Below are 27,076 nucleotides of genomic sequence, written 5' to 3'. Positions count from 1 at the left end.
GCCAGTTAGCTTAGCCTGGCACAGAGTCTGAAATTAGGGGGGGGGAAGCCTATACCTGCAAAGAAAACCTATCAGCACCTCTAAAGCTCACAAATACACATGATTATTAGTTCTTTGATCCCCTTCTAAAACCTAAGGATGTATTATAACAGTGGTGGGCCGTGTATTTTACACCTTGGCCTTCAGTGCTGTCCTACCGCAAATTAAACCACCGCTAATAACCTCATTATGACGCCACAGCTATAGTTTATTGGTATTTCAAGTAATAACCTCATCTCCAGTGACACTGTAACCTTTGACGAGGGAGGTTAAACAAGGCTACAATTACACTAATAGAGATACACGCATGCATAGTCAAACCATCAAGGATGAAGGCCGGTCACTGTTTTTCTAACAGGATGCTGCGTCACAAACTGGCATCGAATGTCAGCCAAGATCAATGTCATTACCATGGTTACAAGCAGAAACTCACAACCACCAGTCACATTTACTCATGTGACCACCAAGTAGGTAAAAATGACATAAACTCCAAGTAACACAATTCAACAGGCCTCTGCACGTTCCTGCCAAACTGCTGAGCTAAAACACACATGCAGGCGCACACACACACACACACTCACACACAAGGGCACAGCCAGGACACTGAAACATCATTCACATCAGAAGCAACAATATTAACCATGAAATTCAAAAAGATTGAATTGTAAATAAATCAAATTACACAAAACCAACAAACCCTCTCTACGTCAAACTGAACACACTGAAATTTAAGGACCTGGTCGACTTCAAAACTATCAAACAAATCAATGGCAAAAATTAAAAGTTACCCAACAGTATCCAACAGTTCTTTAACAGAGGGAAAGTGAACAATCCTAGAGGAACATATATGTTCAAAAAAGAAGTAGTGAGGACCACTGCGAAACGTCACTGTCACGACAAAGGGGGTTAATCTGTGGACCAGCTGTAGTGAAGAAATGATAACATGTCAACATTAAGCAAGTTTAAACAAGTCTACAAAAATAACATTAGAGCAGCTCCAGTCATGTTTTAAGACATATAAAATGCTCTGCTTGAAATAATAAATTGTGTCCGATATGTTTTTTCTGCAAAATCCATTTAATTACCTTGTAAAAATCCTCCCAAAGCATCTCCTCCTTCTCCATCATTAAAAATTACTATGCATAGTCTCCGCCCACTATGCAAATTTCCAACCACGCGCTCAATCGCGAAAAAAAAACATGTTTCTTTAAGTGTCAACTTGTTGAAACTGAGCTAGCTAGAAATGTAGTAATCAGTAGTAGTCACGTTAATGTTGCAGTCAGTAGTGAGTCTGCAAAAGATACGATGACGGTTACAGCTGGCTCGCGCATCGCCAAAGTGATTGCCATAGGTTACACATAATGATATGCACAGCGTCACCCCGTCCATTAATGGGATTGGCTCCTTGGGTTTGTGACGTCTCAAACCTGCCAATCTAAAAACGTGTTGTTCAGCCTGTGCTTGGTATGCTGCAGTTTAAAAGCAGACAGGCCCAGCCCCACAACAAAGGGCTAAACTGGACTAATATCACTTTTACTGTGTATCTCTTCATTTGTGTTATCGATATTATATTGTTGTTGCTTTTTTTTAATTTGCTGTATTCTTTGGTGTTATTTTGATTGCTTTGGTCTTGACTGAAATGATGTAGCTCAAAAGAAAAAAAGGGGTAGGACTAGATAAACTTTTTGGCTTTATCCTACACCCTTTTTGAAACAGAGACCAGTTGTTGCTATTTGCTTTGTTTTCCTGAATATTTTATGTTGTTCGAAATAAATGAAAAAAATAAAACAAAAGTAAACTCAGTAGCAAAGCTGGTAGAGAGCCATACAATGTATTACACTTTAAACTCAATGTTTAAAGTCAAAGTCCATCCTCCTTTCTGTCTTCATAAAGAGTTCAATGACACGGTAGTGCAGTACATTGGTGCGTTTCAGTTCCAACAAAAAGTCCAGCCAGTGCTGACAGTCGAGCCTGCCCAGTTGTAATAGTCTTGAATACATTTTATTGTATTTTAAGGATGAAAATGTCACCACCAAACAACAATCCTCCTGCTGAAGGAAAGTGAGCACCTTTTCATTCAAAACCAGTCACGGCATACATTACAGTTCTGTTTTATGCCTGGGCAGACAGGGCACAACTCTTAAGCCTGGTTTCCACAGGTTCCGTGTCTGCGCTGTTGTTGTGGTCCATCAGACGGGGCGCGTCCTCGCCCACAGGAGGCGTTTCTGGTCAGCAGCGCGAGCATTGCGAAATCACGGGATAACATCAGTGTTAAAACAGAACAACACACAAACAACAGCTCAGTTTGCACCTCCGAGGTTGATGCTCTATACTGTTTTCATGTATGACTTCCTGTTTGGAACGATACACTCTGTTCACCTTTATGTGTGCTTGTAGCAGCCTCTGTCCAAACTAGATTCGGCATGTATTTTTAGCGGAGCTGAGCGGAGAGACGCTTCTGGGACGCGTCAGAGACAGAACGTGACGCGTGCTGTGGAAACACGAGCAGTGACTTGAGTGGGCGAGATCAACTCCGGAGGTCGCGCCACACACGGATCCTGTGGAGTCCAGGCTTTATAATGTATGGATATAACAATCGAGGTACAACATGTAAGTAAGAGAGCTATAGAGGTGATGGTGGGCATCTTTTGTTTGCATTGGAGCGAGCCAGGGTGGCTTTTCTAAGCTAATCTAACACGCTGCTGGTGGCGGCTGTTTCATACTCAAAAGACCGACAAGAGTTTGGTATCAGTGTTCTGATCTAAGTGTCAGAAAGAAAGCAAATGAGTGCATTTCCCAAAACGAGTATGAGACAGATCTTTGCATTGTAAAATCAGACCCACCCTTTGTCCTCTCTCATCCTCTGCGAGCCTGGAAACATCTGCATGAAGGCCACCACACTAAACTTTTAAAGCTGCTCTAAACAACATGGCCGCTTTGGGTGTACAGTAAACTAACTGTATACACCCACACCTAATGCTTGTGCCAAGCGCTGAACAGGGAGCTATTTCCCTCCCTCTCCTCCTTTGCTCTCCTCTCTCCATCTGTTCCTGGGCTGAGGCAGGGTAAGGAGCCAGGGAGGGCTGCGGGCTGGAACAAGTCTATCTGCAGAAGCAGGCCTGGCCTCAGCAGCCACAGAGGGGCTCAGACTCAATGCTCGAGCCCTCTCTTCCTCCATCCAGATGCAGATGACTTCGCTTTTCCCGCGCCTCTCTGCCGCACAATAATACCCTTTTGTAGCACGAGGGCAGAATCCCAGCTTTGTCCAGTCAACCTTAATTTATGGCACACATATTCTGGACGCACATATTGTTGCACGGGCTACAAAGGCATAAGCTTTCAAAGAGGCAGGGAGGAAGTGCTGGCAAGAGGATTCTAGCACTTTCTTTGTTTGAGAAATGGTATAAATCATTCACCAGAACATGGCATTCACAACTCCACCAGCGCATTGATTTTCACAACTTCAAAGAGGTGTAGGGAGTCAGAGGTGATTTTTTTCCCCCTCATCGTCTTATTACATTTCTACAACCGTCTACGGGCGACTGACTGAGAGAGTCAGTGTTCAAAAAAAGGTAAACATCACTCGAAAGTCTAATATTTTCTTGAACAAAACTGCAGTTTTTTCTTCTTATTGCAGCCTGTCTCTGCTTGTATGCAAGAATCTATCCACTTTAATTGAAAGGACATTTGCCTGTGGCCCTCAGCTCTATGCTCCATCGCACCTTTTTTTCAAACAGGGCCGAGCTCAGAGACGCGCTATGAAAAAAAGACTGTATTCTTCTGTATCTCTCCTGTAGAGACAGTTTTTGTTCTCCTTGACCTGCCATCCATAGTCTAATCTAAAGTGACTGACTGCCCCCTGATGCAGAGAGAGTGCCAAGCTAGACCTTTCAGATTTCTGCTTTTACCGAGAACACGGGGGCAGAAACAAAAGGCTCCAAGGGAGAAAGCAAAACCCACTGATGAACTGATTGACATCGCCTGTGATATGCGAGTCAAAACCGCATTTGTGCACGGCTTTCGAGAGGAAAAGTTCACCTCACTGAACTGACATCACCCCAACACCTTTTGCTTCGGAGGAATTCTTTAGCAGGAAGTGCAAGGCTTTAGTGAGGCTGTGTGTCGAGGTTGATGTGCAGGTGCACGGCCTTGGAAAACAGGATTGCTAAAGAACTGGAGACTAAAATCTATGACTAAGTCTACGTGTTCTTCATTTTAAACTAAAAAGAAAAGGAACAAATCATCCTAATAAATGATCTAAGGTTAACCTTATTCAAAGACGTGTAATAGGAAAGCAGAATGTCACATGTGTTGTCTTCTTAAAGGGCAAAGATGACCTGCGAGGCTAACTAGCTGAATGTGTTCTGACAGCAGGTGCACAGAGACGGGATTCTACATTCAACCACAGCAGCAGCACATTAAGCACATGAATCGAGTATCCTGATGCGGCTCGACTGAACTCACCGAGTCTCATTTTCAATCACATTTTGGCCTTTCGCTGGGAACTTAAAATCAATGTTAGCCTTCAAACCAAAGTGCATACATTAAATGATTCATGTTAGTTCAAGTAGCTCTGTCGGAGAGCTGGGAAAATATGCTTTTAGCCGTGCAAAAAATGTATTGGATTACTGCGCCGAGGGGGGCCCTTATTCTGATGTACATCTGAGGAACATTACATTTATTTGGCTGACAGCTTCTTCGGGAAAACCTGTCAGAGTTACACACACCATGGTGATCCCTATAGAACCATAAAGCAGTATAAATCAGAGAAGTACACCCTGTATGTCGGCAGTAACTCGTCAAACTGTTGTAATTTTTACAGCTCATTGCAAGACCTCTATTAAAACGGCTTAATTAACAAAGATGTGAGTGAAGCCCTCACCTAATTGTGCCAAATCACTCCGCTGATAAGAGAGCTGAGAGAAAAAACAAGCTCCAGATTGGAATTTGAAGAGACAAATAGCATGTGAGTGATGCCATGCATTATTATGTCATCTCCATAGTCTTCTAATGGCTATCTGGCATTAATAAAGGGAGGGAATTATACTGGAGCAGATGGTGAGAGTACATCGCTGGCTCAGGAGCTATTTATTAAATGCATTATTAATTATTTTCAACATGATGAGCTCGGCTGGCTTCCTTCTGGATCCACTTGGAGAAAGAGTTCTCGAACCCCCGGTGTCATTAGATCAGGCCTGCACACGCCATCGACCGCCCGCCGTCGCCTCCACCAAGACGTGCACAAGGTCATGTGCTGCGCTGCTGGGTTTCTATTAGTCTCATATCTAAATGCATTTTGTACAAAGTAATAGTTGCACACGCGTGTATTTAAAATCTGTCATTACACAGCGCGGCTGTCTGAGCCCTGTGGCATGAAATCAGGCAATACCAGTGTGCTTTGAATTACACACACACACACACACACACACACACACACACACAGTGGAATACGCACACACTTTTAAAGCCCAAGGTGCAGGCTGGAGGTAACAGTTTCCTCACCTGAAACAGGCAGCCTGCCACCTGCCACGCTGCTCCCCACCCCCCCTACACACACACACACACACACACACCAACTACCCACATACACACAGGTGGCCGAGGACAGGAGTGTCACGACTCCACATCTCTCGCAAAACCCAAGTTCACGCTCTGCTGCTCCCACTAGCCAACTATCATCTCCAAACACCTTGCATAGTATCTCTGCTCCCTGTGAGTGATTTATAGAGCGCGCTGCTTCTCGCCAGAGGAATGTTTTGTTTTTGTTTAGACAGTTGGGATGGGACGTGCACGCCGTTTGAGTCGCGAGCACGGAAATAGGCACGGGGAGGCAGCTGACTTGATTTTTCTAAAAAATCTCCCAAGACGGCAGCGATGCATTTTAATGTCACAAGTCGTGTCACACTTGCCACATCATTTCAGCACTGATGCTGAAGTCGTATTAAAAATAAATATGTCAGGAAACGTACTCCGGGAGAGGCAAAATGGTACTCAAGTCTGGAATCAATATTTTAAACTCACCTTTGCTTTCTTTTAAATGTCCTTAAACTGCTTTTAGAGCAGCCTACAAGGACTGCCGCTAATTGCGTTAGCATAAAATAACCTGCATAAAGCTCCTTGTTAAGAACAGCTCTGTAACAAAATAAAGGTAAGGTGATATTAACAACATGTTGAGCTCTCACTTTTTTAGCAAAGCAATTTGAATATGCAAATGTTCCGGCTAAAAAAAGACACAAGAGGCTCTAAACATAAATCAGCAGCTTCAAACTATAGCATCACTGCTGACGGACTATTTTTCCTGCAATTACAGTTAGAAAACAACGATTATGCAGCAAATGCAAGACTGAAAAATGATCAAGCGGGGTGATGAATACTGTACATACCGTCTCTCCCCGTCTCTCTCTCTCTCTCGCTGTCTCACCCAGTCATGGCCTGAACTGTAGTTGAACTGAGTCTCTCGGGATCCTCAGTCGGCCAGATCGTTAGCTGGCTGACCCACCAGGAAAGAGGTAAGGAACATAGGGTTAGAGGAGAGAAGGCTGCAGGAATAAAGGGAGCCACGGGTGGGGTGGGAGAGGGAGGACAAGCGAGCGAGGGAGGGAGGGATGTGCATTACATCCACGGTGAGAGCTCAGAACAACAAGGCTATTTCAGAGCACGATACACCTGCTCTCAGCGGTGCAACCTGCCCATCGTACTGCATGCAGAATTACTTATCCAGACGCAGAAACCTGTGACCCCCCGCCCCCCCGATGCATGCAGACTACAGCGTGATACAATTCTCTGAACTCGCTCAGTGCTTCACCTCCTTCCTCCCAGCTCTGCTCCTCGTCCAACTCAGAAGCTGAAAGTCTAAAATCGCCCAACAGGCTGCGTGAATGTTCCTGCTTTCTCCTCCTTTCACAATGAAACACACACCTGTCCAGCAAGCGAGTGAAAAGGCACTGTCTCTCTACTATCATCAGTCCACTTTGTCTTTGCCTCACACGTCCATGGGAGTATCAAAGAGTGGCTGATCAGTGGAGTAGTGCATCCCACCCACCGTACCTACAAGCTGTTGAATGGCTCCTCAGAGCATAACGTCTAATGGTGCATGATGGTTTTTCAGAGATGCTTTCTTTATCGCCTCCGAGGACACATTGCGTCTCCGTACTCGGGATCTTTATGGTATTGAGTAGAAAAACACCACATTAAGACCTCTTACTGGCCCTCTTTGTTCAAGCTGAGCTGTAAATCACCAGAATCAACTGAGCATTTGAACATTTTTACAATCTTCTATCTCTCGGGACTGTTAAAGAGGATCCCAATAGTTTTATTTTGCTTGTTGGAAATTGAAAACCAAAGAAACAGGTTGTGTTGGTATTAACCAAAGTAACCTCTGAGGTTTTAAACCCAATTTCAGATCAATTAAATGTGGTTCTTTTACAGCTACGATGGTGAAAGATGTTATAACAGCATGTTGTTGCATGGACACAAACACATACTAGACACATTTTACTTTAAAATATCCAGCAAAGTATTGCAAATACATACAGCACAGTTCTACATTATGCAGTTCACTCATGGCCAATGGATGGCTCAGAGTGTCATCGTCCATATTTCAATGCTGGGAAAAAAACAACTTTTTGGAAAACTGTTTGTTCCAGAGGGTAAGTGCTGGAACAGGCGGTGAGCTGGCTTAAAATAGGTCCAATTGGGCAAGAGACGTGAGTGGCCAGATAATCACACAGGCTTCACACAAACCCTGACGTAGCGCAGAGGTTAGTGCTGTCGCCTTACAGCTCCTGGTTTGAATCCCAATGCAGACGAAGTGGGCCTTTCCTCTCTGGGTACTTCCTCCCACAGTCCAAAAGACATGCTCATTAATTGGTGGTTCTAAATTGCCTGTAGGTGTGAGCATGAAAGGTTGTTTGAAATGCCATACTATACTAGCAGCACGTACTGATTTGGCCAAAATGTAGTATGCAGTATGCAAACAAAAGCAAAATGTGCAGTATGCCAAAAACACCCGGATGTCGTACTGATTCGGAAAAAATCTCCAGGATGTATCTGACCAGTCTACCTCGCCTCCTGTATCCCACAATGCAAAGTGCTGGAACGTCGCAATGGCAGTTGAAATCAGGGACAGCAGCAGAAAAGCAGAAGGGGGCGCTAAAGCTAAAGAAGCAGCGTTTTGCTATTGTTGGGCTATTGTTTACTTCCGCTTTCCAAAACCAGAAACTGGCTCCTGGCCTTACATACTGCAAAATATATTTGAACAGCTCTGTACTATACTACCGCCAAACGCAGTATGCAGTATATAGTAGTATACAGTAGTATTTCGCAGGACCCACCACCACCTTCTTGATGACAAATCGAGACCCAAATTTCTGAAGTTTCTCACCCACTAAAATTGATTTAATAAAAAAAGGTGCAGTTTGGACTTAAGACGGCTACCTGACAAGCAGGTGCAAGGGAAATATGCATTCAATTAGCAGCTTTTCCAACAGAAATAAACTAAAAGTGGAAAATAAATGCGACTACTGTTGGACTCATGAACTTCAAGAATGTAAATGTAACTGTAGCTGGGTGTAACCAATCAGCGGATACATGGAATGTAGAACAACTACAATTCTACCACACGCACGTCATAGATAACTCACGTCCTTCAAAATAAAAGCGCAGTATAGACTTTTTGCCACACATCCACGACCCACTGAAAACAGCTCCACGACCCACTTTTGGGTCCCGACCCACCAGCTGAGAACCATGGGTATACAGTTTACAATATATAGTAAATAGTATGCCATTTCAAACACAGCCTATGTGTCAGTTATCAGTCCAGAGTGTACCCCACCTCTCGCCCAGAGGTGACAGCTGGGATAGGCTCCAACCCCCCCATGACCCTTATTAGGATAAGCTGTGAAGATAATGGATGGATTAATTGCAGTAGTTATAGAAGGAGCAACCTTAGAGGTGTGATTGCTTTAAGTTTATACCTCTACATAATTTAGGACCGAGCTAAACTGTGGGTAGAAATAAAGGCACTTCCTACAGGATAAAAGCTGGGACAGATTTCAAACCAAAAATAGGTTCAATATGGTAAAAAAACAAAAAAAAACACAAATGACGCAGGCAAAACTAATTTTCTGAAGTTAAGGTGAACAATTAATATATTGTTACCATTGTAAGCGCAAATCAAAGTGACCAATGTCATTAGCACTCAAGGTTTTTCTACCAGATAGCAGCAAGTTAATTTTTTAATGTTTTTATTCACTTGTATGTACCTTGAAGTTATAATAGCTTTCCTTTAACAATTAAAAGTCAGTTTTTAAAAACAAAATGCACACTTTTGCTGTTAATATCAATCAGCAACTAGCATGTCTAACATTTCTATGCATATACATTTGCTACTATACTGATTAAAAGCTATGCTACACTTAAACCACATTGACAAAAAACAAATTAGCTGCATAGTCTACTTTATTTAGAACTTTACTCCTGCAGCCATGCTCACTTTGATCTCTCAAAGAAATGTTTTTGACTGAGGATGCTTTGCAGCGACTTGTCATCGTTTTTGAACGCAAAATTCAGCATCTGTTTACAGATTTAACTTCTTTGTTCTCTTCTTTCCTGGTGCACTCATGCTCATCCAGACCTGCTCCTTCTCATTAGCCAAGAGTTTCATGCGAGAAGCCTTGCAGGGACTTTCAGTCATTTACTTTGTGTGTAAAACTCTACATCTGTTCATGGATTTGTCATGTCATTCTCCAGTGTGAGCCAGAAGGGCCTGTCTTCCCTTTGACTTCAGCCTTTTGGTGTGGGAGATTTATATTCAGTCATTTTCCCGAGTCGAGTTTCCCGATGTGAAAATGTGTAAGATAACGTTAATGCTTCCTGATCCTGCACCCCTCTCCTCTGCCATGTGAAGGGACAGATCTGGGGAAGAAACCAGCCAGGAGGGTGTCATGGTGAATTTTGCAGGACCGGGCTCGGGGCCAAGCGCGTCCTCAGATGTGACAGTTCTGGGCTTCAGTCGGGAAAAGCCTGCTGTTGCCATTCTCGCTGTATTACCTGGACGCTTACGATGTCGGCGCAGCATGAAGACGTGGAAATCAGGCTTTGGAGGGAATGTGTCCTGCAGAGAGGACCTGGAGGAGGGAACACGGGCAAGAGGGGACCGTGGATTAATAAAATGTCAGTATGCTTTTTGGTATATTTTCTTTAGATACACATGTGAACACATTTATTGTGTGGAGGTATGCTGACATCAACATACAACACAATGGCTTTGCTTTACTTTAATGCAGTGGTTCTCAACTGGTCTAGCCTCCGGACCCGCCACCTCCCCCTTTAAGACAAATCGTGACCCAAATTGAAATTAATTTTAAAAAATTTAAAATATTCCTTTTGTAGTTCATTCAATTAACAAGATTTTTTCAACAGAAAAATTTTTTAAAAAGTGCAACATAAATGTAACTACTGTAGGGCTCATCAAGTTTCAAGAATGTAAATGTAACTGAAGCTGGGATTACCCAATCAGTGGATACATGGAGTGTGAATGAACTACACTACTACTCTACTACTGCACGCACGTCACAGGAAACCCATGTCCTTCAAAATAAAAGCGCAGCATCGATTTTGTTTTTTCAAGCACACATCCACGACCCACTGAAAACAGCCCTGCGACTCACTTTTGGGTCCCGATCCACCAATTGAGAACCACTGCTTTAATGTGATGGTATACCAGCAGAGAAAACGTTTACAGCCAGCATTTTGCATTAGTGGCAAAAGTGAACATAGTCCTAACTCAAGTAGAAGTATCAAAACATGTAAAAAAAAAAATTAATAAAATCTAAATGAACATCGCGTCATTTGTTTTTAATTTTATTTTGAAAGGGACCAGGTACATTATTAAACCTAAATGTTATTTAATGCATTGCACCAGTGTTAGCTTAAAGCAAATTTTCATCCACAATCCCTGAGCAGGTAACAATTAAAAGACCGCAAAGTAAAAAAAACAAGGACACATTATACAGAATGATACACACACACACACATTTGCTCTCTCACACACAGACCAGCAACAAAATATGTTAGTAATTTTAGGAGACTCTTAAACTTAAATTATTCTGCATTTAAATAAAATAATAATGAAAAAAACACAATATACTGAGAATATTGAATATTAACTTTGCTCCCATGTGCACATCACTTGGATGGGGAAGGTCTTGCTGCTCTGAATTTGCTCAGCTGACATCGGCAATGCTGGCTGCTTCACTGTCATCCATGTACACGCTCTCCTGTCTGTCACAGACATTGCACTAACTAGAAGCCTCTTCTCTGCAGTCGAGTTTTCTCTCCAGTCTTTCTTATCTTGATGCTTCTTTTACATAGTTTTCATCATTTTAAATGAGTTATGCCTGTGTGGGGTCATTAATGTGCCGAGAAATCATCATTTATGTCAACAACAGACTTTATGTATGGAAGGCGGCGTGCGAAAAGTAAAGGATACTGTGAAGTGAGCAGGGTGTCACTCCCTCTCTCTCCCCATCCCTGGCTGTTTTGTCTCTTTTCTTTTTCCCCTCTGTAAACAGAGACAAATTCACCAGACTTCTTTCGGCGGACTAATGTGATTACAGTTAGTCCTCTGGATTGTGTGATTAGAGCCGAATCCCTAGCAACGGTCTGTTCTACATAGCAACGGTCTGTTATCGAGAAATAACAGACCTCGGAATCACATAATTAATTAATCAGAATGTATTTAACAGCCGTGTAATGATGCAAAGTAAAATAATCAATAATAACAAACCTGTTTTGATAAAATAAGGAGAAGACAGTAGAGATATGAGTTAAAATAGGAGGTAAAGCTAAAACGAAGTCAGAAAAATGAATGTACAGATACCTAAAAACTAAAGTACAATAAATATTTGTATTTTTTAGAGAACAAAAAGAAGCTGAAATATTTGTTTTCAGATGCCAGTGAAGATTAAAAGATGAGAAGAGCTTAGACAGGTGCATTAAGAGTTAAGTCAGGACTAATACAGGAAGATGGACAAAGCATGTCCAATCCAGGATACGCTGAAGGAAATGAGGGTCGGTGCGATAGTTCAGTGAGGTTAACTAGTGAGGCTGAATTTTAAAGTAACCACTCTCCTGCCTCCACTTGCTCTCTTTACAGTTTCCCTGCTTCCTCTCGCCTTCCCCACTCCCATTGTTCCCCCTCCTTCCCTCTCCCCCCCATCTCTGGCAGAGTGCTCGGGGAACACAGTCCTCCTCTGTCAGGCCCCCACACCCCCGTCTTCTGCTTCACAGGTAATTAAATGGATTTCCTGTCTTGTAGTCGGCGAGAGAACATGACCCTGCACTCTGCCAGAGCGTGTCCAAAGGCACTCCGGGGCCGGTTCCCTGCACCATCTGCATCTCGGTGTCCGAGCCGAGCAGTGGCCCTAAACAAACACACTCCACCCTGGGGACTGTCAGAGCACGGGCTCCCCGACTAAACACACTGCACAGATACAGTCAGCGGTAATGAACTATGGGAGATAGAGCTGTAAATACCAAAGAGCTAAACTGGAATAACACACAGTGGGCTACTACATCCACTTTAACTATATGTGAGCTGCAGTTATTATCCAGGTCGGGACAGTTAATGCTGCACAGAGATACTGTCTCTCACTGTAAAGGCATGTTTTTAAAAAAGGTCTGTTAAATTTGAACTACAATGTGGAAGCATGGAGCGTGCAACCTTCAACCTACGTCTATTTTTTTATTATTCAAGTGCAACAAAAGGTGTCACATATCCATCCAGACATGATCTCTATGCACAGTCTGTCTGACCCACTGCGTGTCCTGTGAGGCTTCTTTTCTTGCGAGGTTGTTGGCGCATCATCCTTTGCTGAGTGTTTTGAGAAAGCATTCTAGATTTGACACCAACCGTGTGCTCACAAGTGCACACTATCAAATTATAAGGTGTAAATGTGTGTTCACAACTTAAAGAGGCCAAATAAGAAGTTATTCCAGGCTTTCGGCTGTTTGGTGACTTTGTAAAATGCAACTGCTTAACATTACTGAAAAGTAGTCCGGCAAGTGAGGCACTGGAGGTACTGTGCACAAACTCTTCAATGCATTTTAAGATAAGGATATGTGGATCCTGGTGAATAAGACGCTAACTAACTTGGCTAGGTTAGCATGTTGGCTGTTGGTTGTTCCTGTATGATTGTCCTGAACATGAGTTGTCAAGACATGTGGCGCCTGATGCTTGCACTGGGACCTGCGCTGTCTTCTTCTCTGCTGCCAACTTCTTCTGCAAATTAATTTCCGTTCACGTTACCCTCATTCATATCCCAAGCGCTGCCGCAAGGAGATGTGAAGTGGTTATGCGGTGAGTCAAAATTGCTGGGAAATCAGGATGACGAGTCAGGACAACGATATATTGCTGTATCGATATTTTGTCCCACCCCTAGTATCGATTAATTTGGTTTGTTTCTTAAATGACAGTCCTGTTATGAGGAATAAGCCACACTGTGACCTATGGATGCATCGTGACATATGACCTCCTGTATCCTGTGAAGCTTTGATGTTCTACACACATCTTTATGTAAATCTGTCAGCAGAAACCAGCGGATGTGCGATGTAAGACGCCGCGTGCAGCCATCAGTATGAAAGCTAGCGGCTCCCAAGGGCAGCAACCTACTGTCCTACCCCCCGCTGTGAGGAACTTACTCCATCAGCAGGCCCTGAGTGCACTTCAAATAGAGGCCCAAAGATTATCGGCGTGGGAGCAGATCTCTCTCTCTCAGCTGCCGCACTTCAAACATCTTGACACGAGACTTCATAGTTCTGTCACGAAAAAGAATTACACCTGACAGTCTGCTTACAGGCAGGGGGAGCGTGTGCGTGCGTGTGTGTGTGTGTGTGTGTGCTCACAGGAGTCAGTCAGAAACGATGCCGTCAAGCAGAGAACTCAAAATGTCTACCTGTAAGTTTTACTGACAACTTAACTGGTGTTAAAAAGTCAGTTCTGATGAACACCTAACTTTGATGTCTCCATGTTCTGCTTCAGCTGCAAAAAATTAAAATCAGTCAAAGCGCTTTTATACGACATCGAACCACCAACCTTCCGATTGAGGGTCGACCGACTCTACCACTGAGCCACAGCCGCCTTAAGTTTAAATCCAACTTTAGGGCTGAGGAGCTGCAAGTTTTAAATCATCAGGGGTGAAGAAGTTTTCACTTTCTGTCCTCAAAGCGGCTTTAATCTCCATTTTTTGTATTAACAATAGATCAAATGTAAAAGTGACAGTAGCATACAAAGACTGACCCTCTGAGAATTATCTCTTCAATCTTTTATACCCCTCTGCTCTGAAAGTGTTTCACTATATTTTTGCTTGCTGTTTAAATTTCCTCTCATCAGGGTTGTTAGATTTTTGCTGTAAGGAAGCTTTAAAACACACCTCTGCTCCGATCCCAACAACAGTAAGACACAAGCCATTTTTACATTGGCGACATGCGACAGGGCCGTGATGAAGCTCCGCCATTAAACCGCCTTTGCCATTTTACACTGAAGCGGTCGGTAAAGCCCGCCCCGCGTGTTTCCTTACACAATGTCTGGAGTTGGAGAAGCAAAAGGCGTGTGCATTTTGGGAAAAAGGCGAGGCGCAATAATCCCGAACTGAACTGGCAGTGTAAGAGGGGCTAGCTGCTGAACATTCCAGCATTAAGCAGCTGCACAGCCTGATATTTATGATAAAGACCAAAAACAACGCTAGAAGTTGAAGGCTTACAATGAAGGCCTTTGTTGTGCCGCGTCTATTGGATGAATAGATGACCAGCCCTTTTTATTTATAATCCTATGTCAGTATTGTGTTCCATTTCACCGATAATTCACTTGCGGTGACTTTGACTCGAGTGACAAACATTACGAGGTTAGCATGATGAATCCCTTCCGGCACCACCAAGACTATTTCAGTCAGTGTCGGACTATGTCCGGAGATATCACGCTTGCATTGAGATTCATTGACAATTCTTTGCATTCCAGACTGAAGTGTGTTTGAAAAGTTTAAGATTAAAATGTTGGGGGATTTCTTTAATTATTTAAATGAACGTCAGTGCAATGAGGCCCCGTCGTAACAGACACCGCAGTTGTGCATCCCCGCAGGCGTGTCATATCGCACTCCTTGCCCCTCATAATGGTTGGGTACATCGAGGTAAGGGGGCACTCGACGAGATTGGCTGCTCCGGGAAATACAGTACTAAGTATAGTGTGAAAAGTCTTGTAAAAAGTGCCTCCAAAATGTAATAAAGAACAATCCCTGGGTAAATGTACTTTGATATAACTTTCATTAGTGCAACACATCCATGTTCATTCACTGTTCTGTGTGCTAAAGCATAAATACTTATTCTTTAGCGGGGCAGGTTTCCACTGGAGGAGGGAGGTAGCTATCTCAACAGGTCACAGCTCATAGCTCTGTCTGCCCGCAGTAACCACCCTGGAGACTGGAGGTGGACTTGGCTATTTCCCCGGCCTAACGACCCTGCCATTAGCAGGCAATTGAGATGAACCAATAGAAATCACAGCTCGCGCTCAGAATTCATTAGCTGCAAGAGCGTGACGAGTCACAAGAAGCACATTGAGGCAGAGCAGGGCAGCGCTGCTCCACTTCTTTTTTTTTTCCCTCACCATGACCGCTGAACATAAATCAGACAACGAGACACCGTCATCGAGGCGGAGCACCTCTGGAGTCTCTCCACTAGTCAGGAAGGAGTATGCAAATGAGGACCTTGACCCAAATCAAATTCCAGAGCCCGTTCGTTAATTGCAAATTACAGACCCCGGCACCCCAATCAACAGCCTTTTAAGGGAATGATTTCAGACTCATTTTTGCAATCCTTAGAAAAATATGAAAGGGCAAGAAGAAGATGCAAATGTCTGGATTTGTGATGCACACAGCGGCGTGAGCAGGGTGGGATCCTCGGCCACAGCGCTGGCGGTCAATCTAGTTTGTCAGTGGACAAAGTGAGTGCTCTGACCAAGGACAGTGAAAGTGGTCATGCTGTAAATTGGACGATTATAAAGATGTAAGGATGTCTTTCCCGGCTGACAGAATGCTCCGAACTCGTCCTCCTCCTCGGTTAGCCGGAAAATGAGAGCGCTGCTTTGTGGAGCTGCTTGTCTTATTACCACATTAGAATGGGCCGGAATGTGGCAATCTCCCTCCTGCATTAATACAACATGACAGGCCAGGAGACACCAGTTTGTTAAATGCAAATCCCCCCAGTGTTCCTGCATGTCTCCATCATTGTTTTGTCAAGTGCCCTGCAGGCCCGAAGACAGCAAATGAGTCCCGATTCATATTTTGTTTTCTTGTTTTCACACCTCAGCTGTTTTCTAACAGACTGTGAATGAGGGAATACAATATGCACCATTTACATATTTCCTATGAGTGTGGAAAGGTGCGTTTTTGTTTTGCTGCGTTTTCTCACCTAAGTGATTGCGACAGGTATTTTGCTTTCATTATTTCTACTATCTGTTAAATCAGCAAAACATTCCTTTCTCTCTATCTCCTGCCTCATAATGCAGCCAATAAGAGGAAGAACTAATCATGTCACACCGCCTACAGCAACCAAAACTTCTGTATTATCGTGAGCGGGGAATCAACACACACACATGCATCCACTTCCACACAAATTCTCCCGCTCGCCTCCGAACAAACACACACACACATGGCTGAAAATCAGGCTGTTGGGAGCTGTGAATGAAGCAATATTGTAACCTCAACCTATATGGCACTTTCCCACTGTGGGTTCAGCCAATGAATTATCCCCTCCAATAAATCCTGTTTGGAGGATAATCCTTTTCCCATCTTCTGGACAGACACTTTCTGTAATGAAATGGCCCCAGGTCCTTCCCTGTAACCCAGTCCCATCCCGGCCCTCTAACGTCGGCCGTCTCAGGGGAAAGAGGGGCTTACAGTGTGGCTTCAACCCCACTCAACCTCTGCTCAGCTTCACTGGCTTTGTCACCTTCCACCTGCCCCCACACCTAACCCATCTTCACGTTACTTCTTCCTCTCCTTGCTCCAGGTGCAACTTCATTTCCTGTAAAGCTCCACTACAGCACCTCTGCTGCAGATCTGGCTGCACTCACTCATCCCTGCTTCCCTCTTTTCTCTCCTTCTCCTCCTTTTCTCTCCGTTTCTTTCAGGGAGAGAGAGAGAAAAAGATGGAGCCAAGCTCAAGCAATCTCTGTCCTCGTCTGATGATCTGAGTCTGGGCAAACACCAGCGGAAAAGCTTCTGCTGCAGTAATGAGACGTCGTGCTGCGTCACATTCGCGGTCTCCATTTTCTAAGAACCCAGTTTTGCTCGTGTCCTGGGTTCTCGGTCAGCGGGGGGGCTGTTGCTGCCGTTATATAGCAGTGGGGAGGAAACATAAGCCAGGCAGGAGCGGGAGGTGTAAATGACGTCGGTGGAGAGGCGAGAGGAAGCTCTCTCGGGTCTGAGATGGATGCAGGATGCAGTGCAGAACTCTGGGAAGACTAAGCCAGGGTTTTACCCAGTAATTGGGTTGCTTGGAGCAGCTGGCAAGCTGGGCAAGAAAAGCTTTGTAAACAATGCTGCACGCTGGAACACTGGAGCACTGGTGGAAATGTTCCTCACCAAGGAAGAAACTTTTTAATTAAAGTTATTATCTTGTGGATTTTCTTTCTAATAAATATCTGTTAACTCGCTATCTTTCGCATAATCAGTTAATACAATGGCTCTGAGCGTATGCCCCACTGATTAAAGCCCTCGCAGTTTCTTTAGTATTACAAACCGTGTCCAGTCAACATTCCCGGGAAAAATCACAAGCGGTGCCGTGATCCACCAGCATTTGGTCTGCCAGAGAGGAGCGGGAGCAGTGCACGGGTTTCTCCTCTCTCTAATGATGTGTGAGTAAACAGTTACCATAGAGAGACAAACAAAGACAGGAGGAAAAGTTCGATAACAGCAGATAATAAAACTTTCAAAACTGGTGCAAAATCAAATAAAAGTATAATTTGTTGTTCAGATGAGACAAACAGTCAAAACTGACAGATAGGACACTGTGTGGATTGGTTAGAACAACAACAGTCAGTTCCAACCAAGTAATCTGATTGGTTAAGAGGCATTCAATGAGTGCTGATATAGAGAACAACATCACTGGGACTTTTCACTCTGTGTATCACTCCGCCTCAGCCAGGTGATCTGAATACTGTTAATTAACATTACAGCAGACTCTTATTTCACTGGTTGATGATAGATAAAAACAAACAGATAGATGTACATGATCAAAAACAGCTGATCTGCAATATTACACTCGAGGTCGTGATGATGTACTTAGGCCATTTTGGGCAGCAAATCACGCTTTAAACACTGAACACTGACATATCATCATTACAGAAAGCTCATGTTTGATGTAAGCAACCTGATGAGCTGTGTTGTTCTTGGACACTCCTGAGAGAAAACTCTTTAGCGCCTGGTTACCAGCTAGTAACTAGTGCTGAGAGAGTAGGGCACAGCTGGTTTATCTGGAAACAAATGTTAAAGTGGTCCACAGGGCGCAGACCAGGGCATTAAGCCTAGCTTAAACTACCAAGATAAATGTAAACTGTAGGCCATACTCCTGTGCTTAGAGTGAACAGACACTCTCTGTATGCTTGTGTCAGTAACAGGATTGTGTTATTAGGGATCATTTGAGGAAGACATAATACAGTTTTTTATTAAATGAGTGATAATCTTATAAATATGTGAATATACATGTGAAACATCTTGTCAATAACATCCAATAAGGCCTTAAGGTACACTGACAGCTCGAACAGAAACCGCTCAACTGGATCCAGCTGCAGCCTCTCACGCCCGCTCATCTTCCTGTTGTCTCCATCTCCCACACCCCCGTATCCTCCCTGGGCTCTGACAGCCCCCCTCCCGACCCCCCCACTCATCTCCCGAGATTCCCCCTCCCCATATCTGCTCCATGGACACCTGGCTGATACGGAGGCTAGAAGCCTGGACGCAACCTCTACTATCATCATCTCTGTCTGCCAGGCATGTGCCACACGGCCCGCCTGCCAAGCCCCTCGCTCGCTCTTCTTCTGTCTCTCTCTCTCTCTTTGACAGCGCGTGTGCGTTTAGAACAGGCATGAGCATGCATATCATCGGAGGTAATGTGTTGGAGGCTTGAAGCTCTGATGCAGAAAGGGCAGGACACTCATATGTTAGAAACATGACAAATCTTAAGACCGTGGAAGAACACACACAAACACAGTTCAAATCGTGGGAATTCGTTTTGAACAAAAACGCCAGAGTAGAAATTTTCCATTTCCCATTTTGGCCAAATATCACATTAGAAAATGTAATTTGTGAATTAATGCATCATTTTAAAAACTTTTGGGTGCACAGTTGCTCTGATATCCCTGTGCCTCCTGTTAACAGCTCATTCTCACTGTGAAATACAGCAGCTTATTACACGGCTGTGTTAAATACTTGATTCTGATTAATTCCGAGGTCTGCTACTTCTCTATAGCAGACTGTTGCTATGAAGAAAGAAGTACGGCAAATCTGATGTTGGTCTGATGTTGGTCTGGGGGAAAGAAAAGAGGAGAAAACAGCGGGGAGAACACAATCGAGGTTAAAAGATGCAAAAACTGAAGCCTACGACAGAGAGATCTACAAAACAACACCACGTGAAGTAAACATAAACAGACTGCAGTACGGGACCAAACCATTGGATTTCTTTCAGCGGTTTGATATGATTACAGTTTGTCCAGATTCTGTGATTAGAACTGCGTCCCTAGCAACGGTCTGTTCTTCATAGCAACGGTCTGTTATCATGAAATAGCAGATCTCAGAATGCCGTAATAAGCCACTCAGAACAAGTATTTAACACAGCTGTGTAATTATCCGCTATAACAACCTGCTCACCATACATTATCCCTTACTTGGTCAGTTGCCCAAGGAGTCAAAATATAATGCTAAAGGTATCCCTCTAGGGTCATTTCTGGATGCTGTCCAATAGGTCATTGTTTGGATGAGGCGATGAAGTCAGGTGATGTAGTATAGAGAGCGAGAGAGACCACTTACGTTGGAGGTTGGGGGAAATCGATTGATCATACATAGGACTTTCGTCCAAGAGACCGATTAACATTAGATATTTAACGTTGTTAGTAATTAGACGAAACCAAACTGCATTTATTTTTTTGCAATGGTAACCTTGTGTTAATGATTTAATATTCATAAAATGTGAAATGTTCGTCAGCAAGCTTTATTTGGAAAATCAAACCAAACGCTGCCAATTTATCATTGCTGACCTGACAGCTTTATTTTGAAAGTCTGACTGGACGTTGTATATTTATTATTGCTAACTTGAATGAGAGCCTCTGCATGAACCAAACAGACACTAAAGGGGAACCTACACCTTCATATTTTGACACAAAGCCACTGTATTTGACCAACCCGGATAGAACGTGTTGGTCTTTATATAACGTTACATCCATTCCAAGACATCTGATGTCTTTGATCATATTAACTTTAGTTCCCCTCGTTTAACCTGCGTCTCCCTGTTAAACTGTGAATCAGTGTATCTTTGTTTAGGCTTTGATATCCACACATAACCCCTCCTCCCTCCTCCTCCTTTCCCTTATGAGGCTGGGGGAATGTTAATCTTTGAGATGCACTAATATTTTCAATTAATTGGGATCATTAGTGAAACGCCCGACCCACGGTGCAGAGAGACGTGATGAATGGGCAGGTGGACTGGAGAGTAAGACGGAACCCTTGTTGTGTGTCAGGTGGACGCGTGTCAGAACATGTGAGGTGTCCTGTGTTATCCTGTGTTTACCAAAGCCTGCAGTGTAAAGACATCAGCTCTGCGTGTTTGAGGAGATATGTCACACTCTGAAGTAGGTGAAGTATGTTAATGTGTCGCTGGTAAGCATCCTTCTGCAAACAAGGATGCAATAGAAGATTTTATGCATTTTTTTATGTTAATTTGTGGAAGCGTGCACACAAACGTGTGTGTGCCTTTGCATGCGTTTCCTGCCCGTGCAGCTTTACAAGTCTCCAAAAAACAACAAGGTTATAATTGGACCTTTTTTACTTTTATCAAATCATCTTATATTCATTCAAGTTGAGAGAACATTTCTCTCCCTTGATGCATCTATACGCTTGTTTATTTGCACGTCTCCATTATTCTGTCAATAACACACTCGTCTCCCTTCTATATGTGTATTCATAGGTGTCATATACGGAGCGGTCTTTCTCAGTGTCATCACAGCCCTTGGGCTACAGCTGAGCCGCAGCCGCCTTTATCAGAGGAGGAGGAGGAGGGGGAGGAAGCAGAACAGTGAAAGTGAGTCTTATGTTATTTAGAGAATAAGAGCTGTGGGTCAAAAGTGTATTTTTGGAAGCTTGTCGAGGCCTTTTGAAAGCTTGTGTGTGTTTGCACAATGCGTGCGTGTGCATAAACGTGACTGTGTGCTGGGGCGTCACGCACATGACAGGTTGCCTCATTTGTGGACATCATTAATACTCCAGTCATTTCCCATGGTGCTCCTGCTGAGGTCGGGGGGGTGAGTGGCAGCCGAGGGGAGGGAGGGGAGGGGCAGAGAAAAATCTATGCACTGCTCCTTTAAGAGGGGCATTTAAAGAAGCTGCCAAGTCAATAAGCAGGGGATTTGGAGTAAGGAGTTGGGAGCCAGCATTTTAAAAGGTCAACAGAGTAGTCTTTAATGATTCCCCTATTAGCAATTTTTAGGGGAGAGGACGGCTCATTTGGTTCATGTCTAAGCTCATCTATGTAAAATAATATGACACCTCGGCAGGCGAGTCAGTAAGCAGCTCTGTGACATTGAAAGCTGAGTTTAAAAGAGGAGTGCGAGACGTCGGCTCCTCTGAGAATTAGCCATCTCTCATTATTAGAATGATTTAAAATGATAATTAAGCTGGAAAAAAAAGAACAGCACCATATATAGATTAAATATTGGATAGAAATATACATTATGTTTATCTGCAGATACATCACTGTATACAGGTAATGAAGCATTCAACCTGCACCAACATGTAGAAAAGCTCCAAACTAATTAGGAGGGAATATAATTAAAAGAGATCAGAATGCACAAAGTTGAGTCACAGAGCTTCCCTGTTGATTTTCCTCCACATCAATGATTTAACTAATTAATTTCATCTATTAATATTTATGCATGTGGGGGGGGGGGGATTATTCATTAATGAAACGTCAGAATTGAATAGATATCTTTCTGTGTTTCATCTTGACGTGAGCCTGTTTTGACAGCCCTCCTCCCATCTGGAGATCTTAGAAGAGCAGGAACAGACTGCTTATGAATATTGACATTTCTCCAGTCCGGAAAACGGGCAATTTGTGTTGAATTATTTCAGCCTATCAAGTATGTATAGCTCTGAATTGATTAAACAAACTTTAAAGATTGATTATCTTCCAAGCGCAATTCTTTTCTTGGCAAACACGGCGCTCCTGATCTGAGATGCGCTCGGGCTTTTATTTTGTAGGTTTTATATTTTAGCACCGTTTCTGTGACGGCCCTCTGATTATTGTGGGACAGATGGTTCTCCTCTTCAAATTCTGTCTACATGTTTTTTCTTCTGCAAATTAAAACCCACACTGGTATTATTTTCATAAATTGGCTGTAATTTAAGCCTTTCTTTTCCAGCGAACCTCTGAGTTAGCGGGGACCCACCAATCCCCATCAGTCGCCCCACAAACACTGTTTTTGATCCCGTTTAGTGTCTCATCACAGGACGTGATGAGGGCATATTGTAATTAATCTCCTCTCCTATCTGCCTGTTAGATCTTTCCCTGCTAATGTCGTCCTGCTGGCCTGATCTGGGGAACATTAGTTGTTTTGTTTTGAAATGTGTCAAGCATGAAGGAACCATTAAGAGCTGAGCCCCGCTGGCTGCCCTCCGGCACACTGTTGCAGGTTGTTGCTGTATCCATGTGATCTTTTCTCTTTTGTGTTTTTAATATTGTCTTCCCAAGGATAGCTGCCTTTTGATATTCGCTTCTAAGCTCGGCAGAGAGTCCTTTGTGGGGACTTCAGGTAAAACAGTGGCCTTTGTTAGGATTTCAAAGCAATTGACAGCGACGGTAGTTAAATATTGTTATTTTAGTCGCACGAAAATCCATATTTGTCTCATTTTTCAAACTAATAAGTCTCGCTTCTGCCACAATGTTGTCTAAACAAAGCACTGAAAGTACAGTATTACTAAATCATGGTGAGGTAATCGATGCTGTAATGTGACACTGGTTTTATTAAACAAGTAATCAGAGATTATAGGCACGGCAATAATACCCCTCTGTCTTATGAGATTCATGTGCCTGCGTGTGTGCAACTGTGTGTGCGTGCTTTCTTTGTTTTCCGCGCTACTAATGAGTTGACCTCAGCCCCACACAGCCAGGAAGAAATATCTTTAAAGTGCTAAGCACTGCTTATTATTTAAGTGTCACCAGCACTGTCCAGGGTATCAGTGGGGTACGTTTGTGGGTTTTTTATTCATCTTTCTGCCGCCCCAGTGCTGAGTCTGCAGGCCATTAGTTCTGTAGAAGCACAGAGGGACCGACCGCCGAGCCGGTGAGCTACTGTAGGACTTAGACAGCACAATATCTCACTTTCTAAAGAATATTACTTTACAGGAGCTGAAAGAAGAGCTCATAATGAGCGAATAACCAGTCATGGAGGAGAAAGCCTTACTGCTGTGTGAGGATTATTCTCCTAGCATGAAGCAAAGGAAAAGGATAACCTGGTATTGCTCTGGTTAGATCCAATCAGAGTCATGAGAGGTAAAAAAACTAAAGCTTCAGGGCGAGGTCTTCATTTCTATCCATGTGGCTCCCACAGAGGATATCTGTATAAGGGCCTCAGTCGGCAACCAGTGTGTCTGTGTGTGCGTGTGAAAGAGAGAGAAACGGGGCAAGTGTACAAGAAGAGGCGCAAGCGAGGAAGAAAGAAAGAGAGATTCTTGGAGTCATTTATAACGTGGCAGCCATGCTCCTTCCATCTCCCCGGGTGTGTGGCTCCTCGACGGCGTGTGTAGCCTTGAGGGAAACACCAGACAAGGACAGAGCTGGGGTTGCTGCTGACGCTTTGGCGGGGGAGATACATCTTGTAACACAGCATGCTAAATGACAAAATGATATCTCATCAGAGGGCCACCCCATGTGTGTGTGTGTGCGTATGTGTGTGTGTGTGTGTGCATCTCAGAGGGAAAGTCCCCAGATACCTCGATGTGTATATGCTTTCATGGAGGAACGCTGTAGCATGCTGTTTGTAGAGAAAGCTTTGAAACAGGGTGCCGGGCTGCTGTTCTCCACTGGCAGAGGGGAAACATTGCAGTGTGTCTGCAGTGCAGTGACTACCTGTCACAATTCACAACATCTGGATGAGTGGAGAAAATACACTTTAGGTAAATGCTCAGTTTATGTGAAATTATATTTTTTTTTGCCTGGTTTGCATATTAAATGTACCGATACAGTTTCTGATAACTGGACTTGGTCGATACCGAGTACCCATCTGATATAACACAACACGAACAATGCGTCATTATTATGAAATAATTGTATAGGCCTTCGACTAAGCCTGGATGTGTGTGGTATAATTGTTATAATCTTTGAATGTCCTGGGTCAGTACACCGAAGAAATCTTTACCTAAAAACAAGCTAAGTACGCTAAGCTAACATTAGCAGCAGCTCGGTTTGCAGCGACTCCAGTCATCCACTGTAGAGCGTCGTCTTAACACAAACGTTAAGCATGAAACTGCTTTGTTTTTTATTATCCATTTTAAGTATCTCATGTTTTAAAAAATCTTAAATGTGTGATTGGAAAGCGTTAGCTGTGTCCCAATCCAGGGGCTGCTGCCTTCGAAGGACGCGGCCGACGGAGGATGTGCCATTCGTAGCCTGCGTAGACCATTAAAGCCAACCTGAAAAAAGATTTCCTGTTTGCGTTACCAGCTGTTCCCGCCCCTTCCCTTGCAAACTTCCTTCCTGTCGCCTAGCAGGCTAACTAGCGAGCATAACTAACTATTCCTATTCATTTAAAGATAATTTGATCTAAGAGAGAGATAAGAGTCCGCCATCTCCTTTGAATTGTCGCACAATGAATTTTGGGATCTGCTGGACCGCGAAGGATGCACTCGATGGATCCTTCGTGGCCCGGGAAAAGGAAGACGCATTTGTCGGCCGCATCTGAAGGAGCCTTTGAATTGGGACAGGCTTCGACACGCCGCTGTGACGCAGTCGGCCTTCGAAGGTTGCAGCCCCTGGATTGGGGCACAGCTACTGATTGCTGCGTTCGACACTCTCGCAGAGCTAGCAGTTGCTGCTCTTTTTTGCTGCTGTTTTGTCTGTAGCAAGTGCCAGCCACAGTCAATATTATTGCTGTGTTGGCTGTCACTTTGGAGGAAAATAAAACAGGCATTTTACGGGGGTGCAAATATAAATACGTGCATTAATCTGACTGGTACAAAATCAGCATTTTCGGCAGTAGGCTATGGAGGGCATTTCTGATACTGGTATCGTTAACAGGAAAACTCTTGTACAGCTCAAATAAAGTTATCCCCAGAATATCCACAAAAGAAAGTACACCACACTCTGCCGAGAAAACCGGCAGCCTCATAGAGTTTATTTTCACCTACTCTGAGATTCTGCACCTTTAACATAAGCAGCCATTGGTCATGCCGCCTTCCCACCCCTGAAAGGTCGAAGCAGCCATCACGGTGGTACCAGAAAGATCCACAGAGCAACCAGGGCAAAGGTACTCGAGGGGCGGACAAAGCCCAAATAAAGCTTTTAATGCGCTGGCTATTGATCCCTTCACTGAAATAAACTCAGGAGTATTGGCAGGCCCAGAATCCCACTTTGAAGGGACTCCATAATGAAGCTGGTCAATGCTAAGCTGTCCGCAATCAATCCCCCACATAACAGTTAATTACAAGTGAGGCTGCCATCAAGCAAAGAGAGGGGAGAGAGAGGCGGGCTGAAGGCGGGGGAGAGGGAGAGGAGGAGCGAGGAAGGATGAGCTTTGCTAAGGCGAGGGGATGGAGGGAGACTATTGAGCAGTGCAGGGCAGGAGATATGAAAATGAAATGCACCGAGTCGAGTGTGTGTTTGTGTGTGCGCGTCCCATATAGACTGCAAACTGGCATCTCTTGTTAGACTCATGTTTTGAGCGTGTTGCTAATAACAGTAAAATGTGCTCAGCATCCCGCTGTGCATGTTCCCGCTCCTCACACCACCCTGTCACGCTTCTATTAATGAATTCAGACTTTTTATGCACAACACCACCACGTCTTTAAAGGCATCTTTTCCTCCCTGTTCTCACTCGAGTGATGTGTGTTCGGCATTCAAACGCAACTGACTGTAGTTCCTCTCTTTAGGCATCTTAGAGGCTTCCTGAGCTTACTGTACATGACTGATGAGATCCAGTGTTTCTCTTCAAAGAGTAATGTAGCAGAAATGTGTTGTGCAGCTGCAGTAAATGATACCTATCTGATGTATTCCAGCGGGATCAGTGGACTGAAGCCCGTTGTGTACGGCATTTAAATTCCAGCTGTTGACCTTTGTCGAATCAGGTCTCCCCTTTTACTATTCCATCTCTGACACCCTCTTCTATATTGCGCCTTATGAAATAGAAGCGCTATAAAAATGTATGCGCCGTGAATACCTAATGTGATAGTAAACATCCCTGTGACACCTCCTTATGCTCCGTTCAGACAATGTAAACAACCGGTGTCACCGGCAGCACGGCTGTATCTGCGAAACCGGGGTCCAAACACTGAGATCTCCTAATGGCTGCCGTCATCTGCCCCTGTTTGTGCTCGTGTGCGAGCGTTGTGTGTGTCTCCCAGGCTAATGGATTTACTGGAGATGGCGTCGGGTATTTATTACCATGTGTAATTGAATGCAATGATTATCGTTGTTGTGTAATGTGATTTTAATGTGGCAGCGATGGTTATGTATAAGGCCTAATGACTTTGCCTCCAAGGGGGTATGGCTCCCAATTAAA

Source organism: Semicossyphus pulcher, unplaced genomic scaffold (genome assembly GCF_022749685.1).
Source record: "Semicossyphus pulcher isolate SPU_LCO1_2020_fin unplaced genomic scaffold, fSemPul1.0.p SCAF_3, whole genome shotgun sequence".
NCBI classification, from domain to species: domain Eukaryota; kingdom Metazoa; phylum Chordata; class Actinopteri; order Labriformes; family Labridae; genus Semicossyphus; species Semicossyphus pulcher.
This window is presented reverse-complemented; position numbering follows the sequence as displayed.